The sequence below is a fragment of the Astyanax mexicanus genome, chromosome 21 (genome assembly GCF_023375975.1).
Source record: "Astyanax mexicanus isolate ESR-SI-001 chromosome 21, AstMex3_surface, whole genome shotgun sequence".
Lineage (NCBI taxonomy): Eukaryota > Metazoa > Chordata > Actinopteri > Characiformes > Acestrorhamphidae > Astyanax > Astyanax mexicanus.
This window is the reverse complement of record NC_064428.1, coordinates 11,569,449-11,578,897: the sequence shown is the minus strand read 5'-3', so window position 1 is coordinate 11,578,897 and position 9,449 is coordinate 11,569,449.

Sequence of the window (9,449 nt, the reverse complement as noted above, 5' to 3'; positions counted from 1 at the left end):
TCTCTCTCCACCTCACTCACACACACACACACACACACACCGAGCTCTCCTCCCCATCCCCCTCTGCTCTCCCCCAATCACTCGCGTCTCACTTCTGTTAATGAGGTACAACCATTGGTTTACTCACCGCACTCCCCTGTGTCTTAAATTCCGCCCATTCTCGTTTTTCCGCCAGTTCTCGGGCTCCCTATCTCTTTATAAAGGCATTTTTTTCCCAGCCGCGTCCCATTTCATTAGCCGGGGCAGCGGTCTGCACAGATTTGATTGGCAGAGGAGAGCGTTTGAAGATTTTACACCACACGTGATTTGTCTGCAAGTTTCCCGTGCCGCAGAGCGTGTATACCGTAAAGACAAGAAAAGTTCCGGTGCTTTAAATGAACACTGTCAGAATTAAATCCTTTTCAGTAGTTTATGGGTTTTGGTCCGCATTGGACAACGTCTGGGTCCGGACCCGGACCGCAGTCTGCAAATATGTGGTCCCTGGTCTAGACCATATACACGGTTCTGTTTTATAAAACCACTCCCTGCTGCCCTGCAGAGAACAACAAGTTCAATGTTCAGTTTTACAGTGTTAAATATGTCAGGTCAAGAAAGACTTTCTTTATTTTATATATTTTTTTATAAAAACAAGTATTTATGTTTAGTAAAATCAAGAAAGACCATATTTTATTTTTTATATAAAAAATATTTATGTTAAGTTATTTCAAGAGATATGGTCTTTTATTTTTATAAAAAAAAAACTATTTTTTTCAGGAAATGGTTTACTTAGGAAACTTAGGTAACTTTAAATCTAGAGATACATTGTTGCTGTTAAAAATGCATTTTCCAATAAAGGGAGTATTGGCAAAACTGGTTATAATGTTTATGTTAAGGCGGCGGGAGGTGGTGTCTGCAGCTGCTGAAAGTAACTAATAAAGTAACTTGTAAAGTAACTTAGTTACTTTTAAAATCAAGTAATCCATAAAGTAACTAAGTTACTTTTTAAAGGAGTAATCAGTAATCAGTAATAGGATTACTTTTTCAAAGTAACTATACCATCACTGGGAGAGACACACAGTCCAAGCTGCTTGAGGTCTAGTGTGAAGTTTCTACAATCAGTGACTGTATATCTTCTATAATAGATAGTTCTTCAGTTCTTCAGCTTCAGTTGTGAAGATTTGTACACGAGTATCTGTCTGTGGGCGTAAGCTCTTTTACGGTTTCCATCAGAACTCCCAACAGGACGCTTTCATTAGTGAACGTTCTCCAGCAGCTCTCAGCCTCCCAGTGCTTGGCCACGTTCATCACATACAGTGTTTAAAGTTATTTTCTGCTCTCTAAAGTTGTTTTTGCTCTAAGATCATTTTGAAAAGTAACTTTAATCGAGACGCTACTTCTGCATATTTATTATTGCAGCCGTATTTCTTAGAGCGTAGCGAGCTCAGCGTCTCCGAGGACGACTCTGAAGGAGCAAAGCTACTCTCATTCAAACAGAACTTAATAGCGTATTGAGCTCCGGGTTCAAAGTTGCTCCCCTGCTGTTCTCCAAGTTTCAGCGTCGTCTTCTGCACGAGGGTTCACAGCATCAGTCTGAGATCAGACACCAAACTAATGCCATTTGTTGACAAGTTCTAGTTGTCAGGAGCACTGCAGTGGCATCTGGAATTTACATGACTGTCACTGCAAACACTGCAAAAAATATCCTTATGTGAAGAGTTTTTCTTCAGTTTAAAATACCATTCAAAAATGTTGACACACCTCTTCTCATTCAGTGTATGTACTACGCTAACCTAACCACAGTCCAGCCGGCTAGCTAAAACCAACACCACCCAGCAAAACAAGCAGAAATGCTTAAAAAATGTGCAGCGTTCACCTGAAGACGACTCCACAAAGCAGGAGAGGAGAGTTTCAGCGTTATTTCACGCTCCCAACGTTACCATCTTCACTTATTCCCAATTTTAATTTCACGCTAACTTTAGTGGTTTTATTCTGTATGAACCATACACCGTTTTGTAGTTAAGTTTCAGTTCTGTTACAGTTGTTGCGGAACTACTTTAATTTGTTCATTTTGTAAAAAAAGGAACTCTAGTATAAAAGCAATAGAACACTCGAGGTTGTGATACGGAGTTATACAGGAGTTACGAGTTTCAGTTTAGTTCTCCAGCAGTATTAGCATTAGCCGCTAACCACACTAAGCACTAGCTCTTTGGGCGTTTGGGCTCCCTCATTTGGTCTCTTGTGCTCCTGCCCCTCTGTTTACCTGTCATGTTTCCCAGCCATGTGCTTCTGTTGTGTTTTGGTCCTGTCTCCGCCCTAGCCCCACCCTGTCATCAGTGATTTGTAACCCCACCCCCTCTTGATTGATCCTCAGGTGTTTCCAGTTTCCTGTTCCCTCCATGTGTATATAAGCCCCTTTGTTTCAAGCCTTCTTTGTCTAGTCTTTTGTTAGTTTGTTTGCTGTCCGTGTTCAGGTTTGTTTCATGCTGTTTCTTAGATTCCTGTTTTCAAGTTTAGTGTTTTGTAGTTATGTATTCAGTGTAACTTTGGTTTATTTTGTTTGTTTATTTGTTTTTTTTTGTTTGTTTTTTTGCAGAATAATTATATTTATTTAAATTAACAAACTAAAACAAATTAGCAAACAAACAAACAAAATAAACCAAAGTTACACTGAATACATAACTACAAAACACTAAACTTGAAAACAGGAATCTAAGAAACAGCATGAAACAAACCTGAACACGGACAGCAAACAAACTAACAAAAGACTAGACAAAGAAGGCTTGAAACAAAGGGGCTTATATACACATGGAGGGAACAGGAAACTGGAAACACCTGAGGATCAATCAAGAGGGGGTGGGGTTACAAATCACTGATGACAGGGTGGGGCTAGGGCGGAGACAGGACCAAAACACAACAGAAGCACATGGCTGGGAAACATGACAGGTAAACAGAGGGGCAGGAGCACAAGAGACCAAATGAGGGAGAAACACAAGGCAGACATGGGCTAAGCTGTGACAGTTACTATGTTAAAACAAACTACGTGTGACGAACCGCTAGCTGATATTGCCCTGGTTTACTGGAATACTCAGGGTTATTCACTGTAGAATTGGTGTGTTTATAAATAATATATATAATACAAAAAAATCATAGAAAAGGTATGGTAAGAGTGTAGTATTAATCTACAATCCAGAATAATGAGAAAACAGTGCATTTTAAATGGGTTCAAATGCTTAACTGTAACTGTAAAGTTGGGTTTTAGAACAATATATGCTGCCTTAAGCACATCACATCCTTTACAGGGACATTCATGCATGTTTCAACATGTGAAACCACATGCTGCACACATTATAACAAAAGCACAGCTGTAGAAGAAGAGGGTACAGGATTGGTACTGGATTGGCATTGGATTGCAGTCCTGACCTGTCCCCAATAGAGAATATAGTCTGGAGAATACAAAAATTATCCCCATACTTAAGTTTTTTTTTAAAAACACTGTTTACATCCCATAATGCTAGCTTCAGCAACGAGCGCCACCATCACTGTACTGAAAATGACATAGACATCTATGTACATAGACTCCGCATAGCCTGCCTCCTGGCATCGGCTGCTACGCTATGCGGAGTCTATGTATATATATGTCTATGTCATTATCAGTACAGTAATGGTGGCGCTCGGAGCTAAATCTAACGTTATGGGATGTAAACAGCGTTTTTAATAAGCTTCTTCTGCACTTTTTTTAAGTTATTAATGCCTCGTTTTAAATGTCAGGGCTCTCCCGATTCTAGTAAGGAGGTGTGGAGCTACTTTGAGCTGGATAACGGTGTAAAAAGTGATTTATCAGGGTAAATTATGCCCCGTATCACCCAGTCTGAAGGGTGTTTGGATGAACTGTTAAAATTTCTGGATCTCGGAACGCTGTGGGAGAACGGAGGTGTGCTATTTATCAAAGATAAGAACTTTTTATCATGTTTTACTACAACTAAAGTCCATTTTACACCAGAGTTCCCTTTAAATAAACTTAATTATATTTACTAAGTCAAAAAATCTTTTTTTTTACATTGTAGATCACTAAAATAGGCCCCCTTGGATTCATACTGTCTTATTTAGAGCTTATTTTCTATACATTAGCTTTAGGTTAGATGTTTTGTAATACAGCAGGATCCTACAGTAGCTCTTTTCTGCAAATCTGGTAAATCGTTTTAATTATAACCTCCAACAATAGCAGCGGTAGAACAATTCACCTGATTATAATCACTTAATTTCTCTGAAGAGAAATATGAGGTGGCAATACCGTGGTTGCCAGATCATGCCTGATGTAAGTGGATGTAAGTGGAGAAAGATTATGAAAAGTAGTGTTTCCAGGAAATACTGCTTATTAGAACCTGTGGGAATGAAGGACCATTCAAACTTGAGTGGTCATACAAAGCATGCTCTGGTAATAATGAGAAATTTGTGGGGGTAGTAATTTACTTAAGAACACTGTATACAGTACCAGTTAAAGTTTGGACACACCTTCTATGAAGGAACACATAAGGAATTATGTAGCAACTTAAAAGTGTTAAACAAACCAAAATACTCTGTGAAGTATTTAAGTGCTCTTATTTAATTCTGATGAGTGCCAGTTTCATCATCATAACGTTTTTGATGGTCCTGAGGATGCTTCTTTTTGAATTGGATGCTTCTTTTTGAATTATCCAACCTTCTTTACTTCTTTCTTAAAGTTTTTCTTAACTTAGTTAACTTAGTCGAGGGCTCCCTATCTCCTTAAAAGGGCGTTTTTTTCCTGGCCGTGTCCCAATTCACTCACTGGAGCAGCTGTAGTGTATTGGATCGCGACCCTGGCGACACAGGTTTGATCCTGCGTGAGGAGTGGTGTGATTATTTATTTATTTATTTATTCCTTTCTTCTTGGGTTTACCTGCTTTGAATTAAACTGTTCTGCAGTTGGGTTCTCCAACCCTCTGGGCTGGAGAGCTACTAGTCTGAACGAGCATCTCAGTATCTGTCTCTGCTGAGACGCACAAAAGTGCTGCGCTGTTAAGATTTGAATGTGCCAAAGTCAGAGCTCATCTGGCTTTTAAAGTTAACGACAACTGGAACACTGCCTGGAAGACTACATGGTGTATTTTTTGCAGCCTCACGATACCAGAGACACATAGAGGATGCGCAATTGACCCTAGGTGGTGGTCACTTTTTAATATCTACTATCTCAAAGTTTTGAGCTAAACCAGAACCTAAATTCCAAATATCTTTATCTCTGAAGATCAGTACAGTCTTCTCTAAAGTTTTGACCCAGTTGTGAAATGTTGGGGATTAGTCAGCTGCACGCCACACAGAGATCCATTTCCAGAGAGAGCTGATGAAGGGCTCTCCGGAGGAATACATCGACAATAAGCTGCGTTTCTGAATTCAGGCCAACAATACCCGTCCACTCAACCATGCAGTCCTGCAGAATCCCTGCTGGAGACATTCAGAGATCTCCCACCCTACACTCTAAACCTTAAATACATACTCTGAACTCACATTCAATTCAATCTGTTATATATAAAACTGAATACTAATATTCCCAAACATTACTCTAACAGTCCACAAGCTAGCATCCTTAAGTGCAAATTATTTATATATAATACTGCTGCTTAAAATAGCTAATAAGACACACATGAACACAAAACACACATCACATCAGAGAGATCAATCTGAGAAACACATAGACAAACTCAGAAACCCAATAAACAACAAAATCTACAGGTTTTCACCAAAATTATCAACTCAGCTAGATACAGATACAGCTTTTACCATGTCAGTGCAGAACAACAGCGCAGGCTGCAGATCTCATTTGTCAGTCCACCTCTCTTCCGTCATGTTCGTCACATGTTTCAAAATAAAAGTTAACATGGCCGACTGCTCAGTGTACGAAAACTCGGCCAAAACAAACAAGAAAAGCCAATTAAACGAACTTTTAATACTTTTCTGATAGCCAAGACTCTGCAGTATGCGATGCTGTAAGTGTAAATTAAACATAAATATATCTGGTTAGAGAATAAAGTTAGCTGCCTATGTGATTCCAAGTTTTAACTGATATGTAGGCAATAGATTTATGTTGTAATATAAAACATTTATTGAAGAAGAAAACCAATGTTCTGTCAAATTGTGCTACCCTGTCAAACCGTGCTACCCTAGTGTACACTTCCACAGCTCCATATTAGAGCATGTTCCCAGTATAACTCATAGTATGTAGTAAATTGGGAGAACATTAGTCAGTATCATGCTAAAGTTGCTTTTATAATTTTGTAATTATATATAATATTTAATATTTTTATTTACATATAAATAATAATTCATGTATGAAAAAAATGTAGGTCAATGCATGCATAGTTGCGTAAGGAAGCACGTATCGACGGGTAGCATAACTCACAGGCTAACTTAGTTGTTTTGATTGCTATCAACATGGCTTTACATTTTCTAATAACATGCTAGTCTGTGTTTCAATAACATTTGTTTGAATTAAAATCACTTAAAACAAGCTCCCACTGCTTGGTGCATAAATAACACTGACTTTCAAGCTCAATACCACCCCACACCACTAGATGGCGATAATAGAAACAGTATCACCTCATCTGTGATGCCTCATATGGTGCCACAGGAGAGGTAGAACTAACTGTACTATACTTCATATATATATGACATCAGAAAATGGACACACCTGTCTGAAATACACGTGTGAGTGAGAAAGAAAGATTTATCAGTTCATACTCCCGCTCTGGGTGTTCTGGTGTATGAGCTACTCACAGTCAGCGCTCTTATGCTGCTTCTCAAGCAAACTTACAACTGTGTGGAGTTTATTGCACATACTGTATCTCCTGTTTCACTACAAGACAAGTGCTTTTATCTCCCTCGTGCTCATATTCTAATCCCATACAGAATTCTCTGCAGATTTCTCAGTGTTTTCTGTCGTTATTTTGCGGCTAGCATGAGGCACTGTAAAAAAGAAGTGACGTAACAAACTGTGAGGTGCTGCGTGTTGCCACCTGCTGTAACAGAGCTTATAAATAAATAAAAAAACATGAAAACTAAGGGTATTCTCTTTGTAAATTCAGTTTGTTTTAGTTAAAATGTATTATAAGCTCTCAATTCAGTTCCACTTTTTTCTTTTACTTACCGTTTCTATTATTTTTAGTCACCGAAAATCTTTTTCACTTTCAGTTTTTCGTTATTTAGTTCGTTTTTGTTAACGATATTAACCTTAATAAGAAGAGGACGTGTTTTTAAAATGTCAATTTAAAAAAAAATTAGAGTTGCACTTTCCATACTTTTTATTTATTTATTTTTTTAATTTGCGGTTTTAATTTCACTTAGAGTGTTTATTAATTGATCACTGTTGAAGCTTCAGCTCTAATGGAAGTTTCTCACTGAGAGCTCTGTATCGTCCAGGGAAAAAAAAAACTCACTCAACCAATTATCTTGCTTCGTCCAGGAAAGGAAAAATAATGAACGCAGGCTCATGAAGTTCAGTGATAGCGCTCGGGTGCTTGGACCCCGAACACAGAGCCGTTGCCAGCTTGTGTCAGTGTCTTTTCTCAGCTAGCACAGTTTAGCGCGTTTGGCTCTGCTACGTATCCTATTTCTTTTAGTGAGTTTTGGCAGCTGGGTATTAGTCCAATTTGCATTCCTAATTGGCTGACAGGCTGTCGCACAACACTGAGCTGTGGTCTCACCAGGACTTCCTGCCAGTTCACAGATGTAGTTATTCCCGTGCAGTAATTTGTTGTGGAAAGAAAGTTAATTGGTAGCAGCATGGAAGTGTTGCTGGCAATAGATTGAGGGGTGAGAGTGTGTATGAGCCTCTGCCTGTTTTGTTGCCTTTGTGAGGACCAGATGTCATTCTCTATTTGTTTTTGACATTTTTGTTGGTCCTCAGAAAAAAATCATCCTTTAACTCCCTAGATCAGTGGATCTTAAACTTTTCTTAAACATTCAAAAGGTTTTCTCCCAAATTCCGAATAAACAAAAAAATATATTGTTGTTTAGAGCACTTAATATTTGCAGAAAATGAGAAATAACTGAAATGAGATGCAGAGCTTTCAGACCTCAATTAATGCAAAGAAAACAACAAGTTCATATTTATAAAGCTTTAACAGTTCAGAAATCAATATTTAGTGGAATAACCCTGTTTTTAATAACAGTTTTTTTCATGCATCTTGGCATCATGTTCTCCTCCACCAGTCTTACACACTGCTTTTGGATAACTTTATGCTGCTTTACTCCTGGTGCAAAAATTCAAGCAGTTCAGTTTGGTGGTTTGATGGCTTGTGATCATCCATCTTTCTCTTGATTATATTCCATAGGTTTTTTTTTTTTTTTTGGTAAAAAAAAATAAATAAATAAGGACTGTATTGAGATTGTTGCAGTTCAGAGTTAGTAATGAGGTTAAAAAAAAAGCAAATATGAGCAAAGGATCTTCAGTTTGTAAGAAATGTGTGAGAAAATTGTTAAAATAATTAAAATCAATGCTCCTCAAAAAAAAAGATTGAAAGGGATTAATTCACACTGTTCTCATTTCTCATTATATATCTACTAGAGACTAGAGATTATATCTACCCTGAAATGGTTTAATGATATTATGGGCTATAATATCCATAATATCATTAAACCATTTCAGTATTGGGGAGGAATTCCCCATCAAATGTGCCAACTAGGAGTGTATATCCATATCGTACTGTACACAATAATATTGCCAACTTTTTTTTGAATATTGTGAATGATATTAAACCCTGAAATATGGTGCCATATCACCCACCCCTAATTATCACATCAGGGTACTACGATACTTTTTTAGCGTTTTTAACAAAAGAAAAATTCACACTGTTCTCATTTCTCATTATATATCTACTAGAGACTAGAGATTATATCTGTCCTGGAGTGCATTATTATTAGTATAATAACATTCTGCATCATTGACTTTATCTGTTACAAATCTGATAAGATTCTTGTATTTTTTTATATCTCAGTTAGGGGTGTGTCATATCATATCATATCGTATTTGCATACAGAGGTGTATTCAGGTAAATTTCTAGCATGTTTCTATCTTGGTGGTGGAAAATACAGGTGCGCCACTGACCGAGTAAAACCCTGACAACAGTAAACAGTTAACCACCCACATCCTATCTTAGCCATGCAGGAGTGCCATGTGCATTGTATGCAAACCTGACCTTTAACACAACAATAAGCATAATAAAGAATAAAATAACATTACTGTTCCTTTAAATGAGCTGCTGGTGTATTTTCATAGCATGAACTCTGCTGAGATGAACAAAAGCGTCGCACTGTTAAGATAAGAACGTGCCAAAGTCAGATCTCAACTGCCTCTTAAATGGAATGACTTCTGGCATAGTGATTGATTTATTTCATGTCACACCCAACATACACCTTTGATTAATTAAGAGAATTACTGTAGTACATGAATTTCTCTT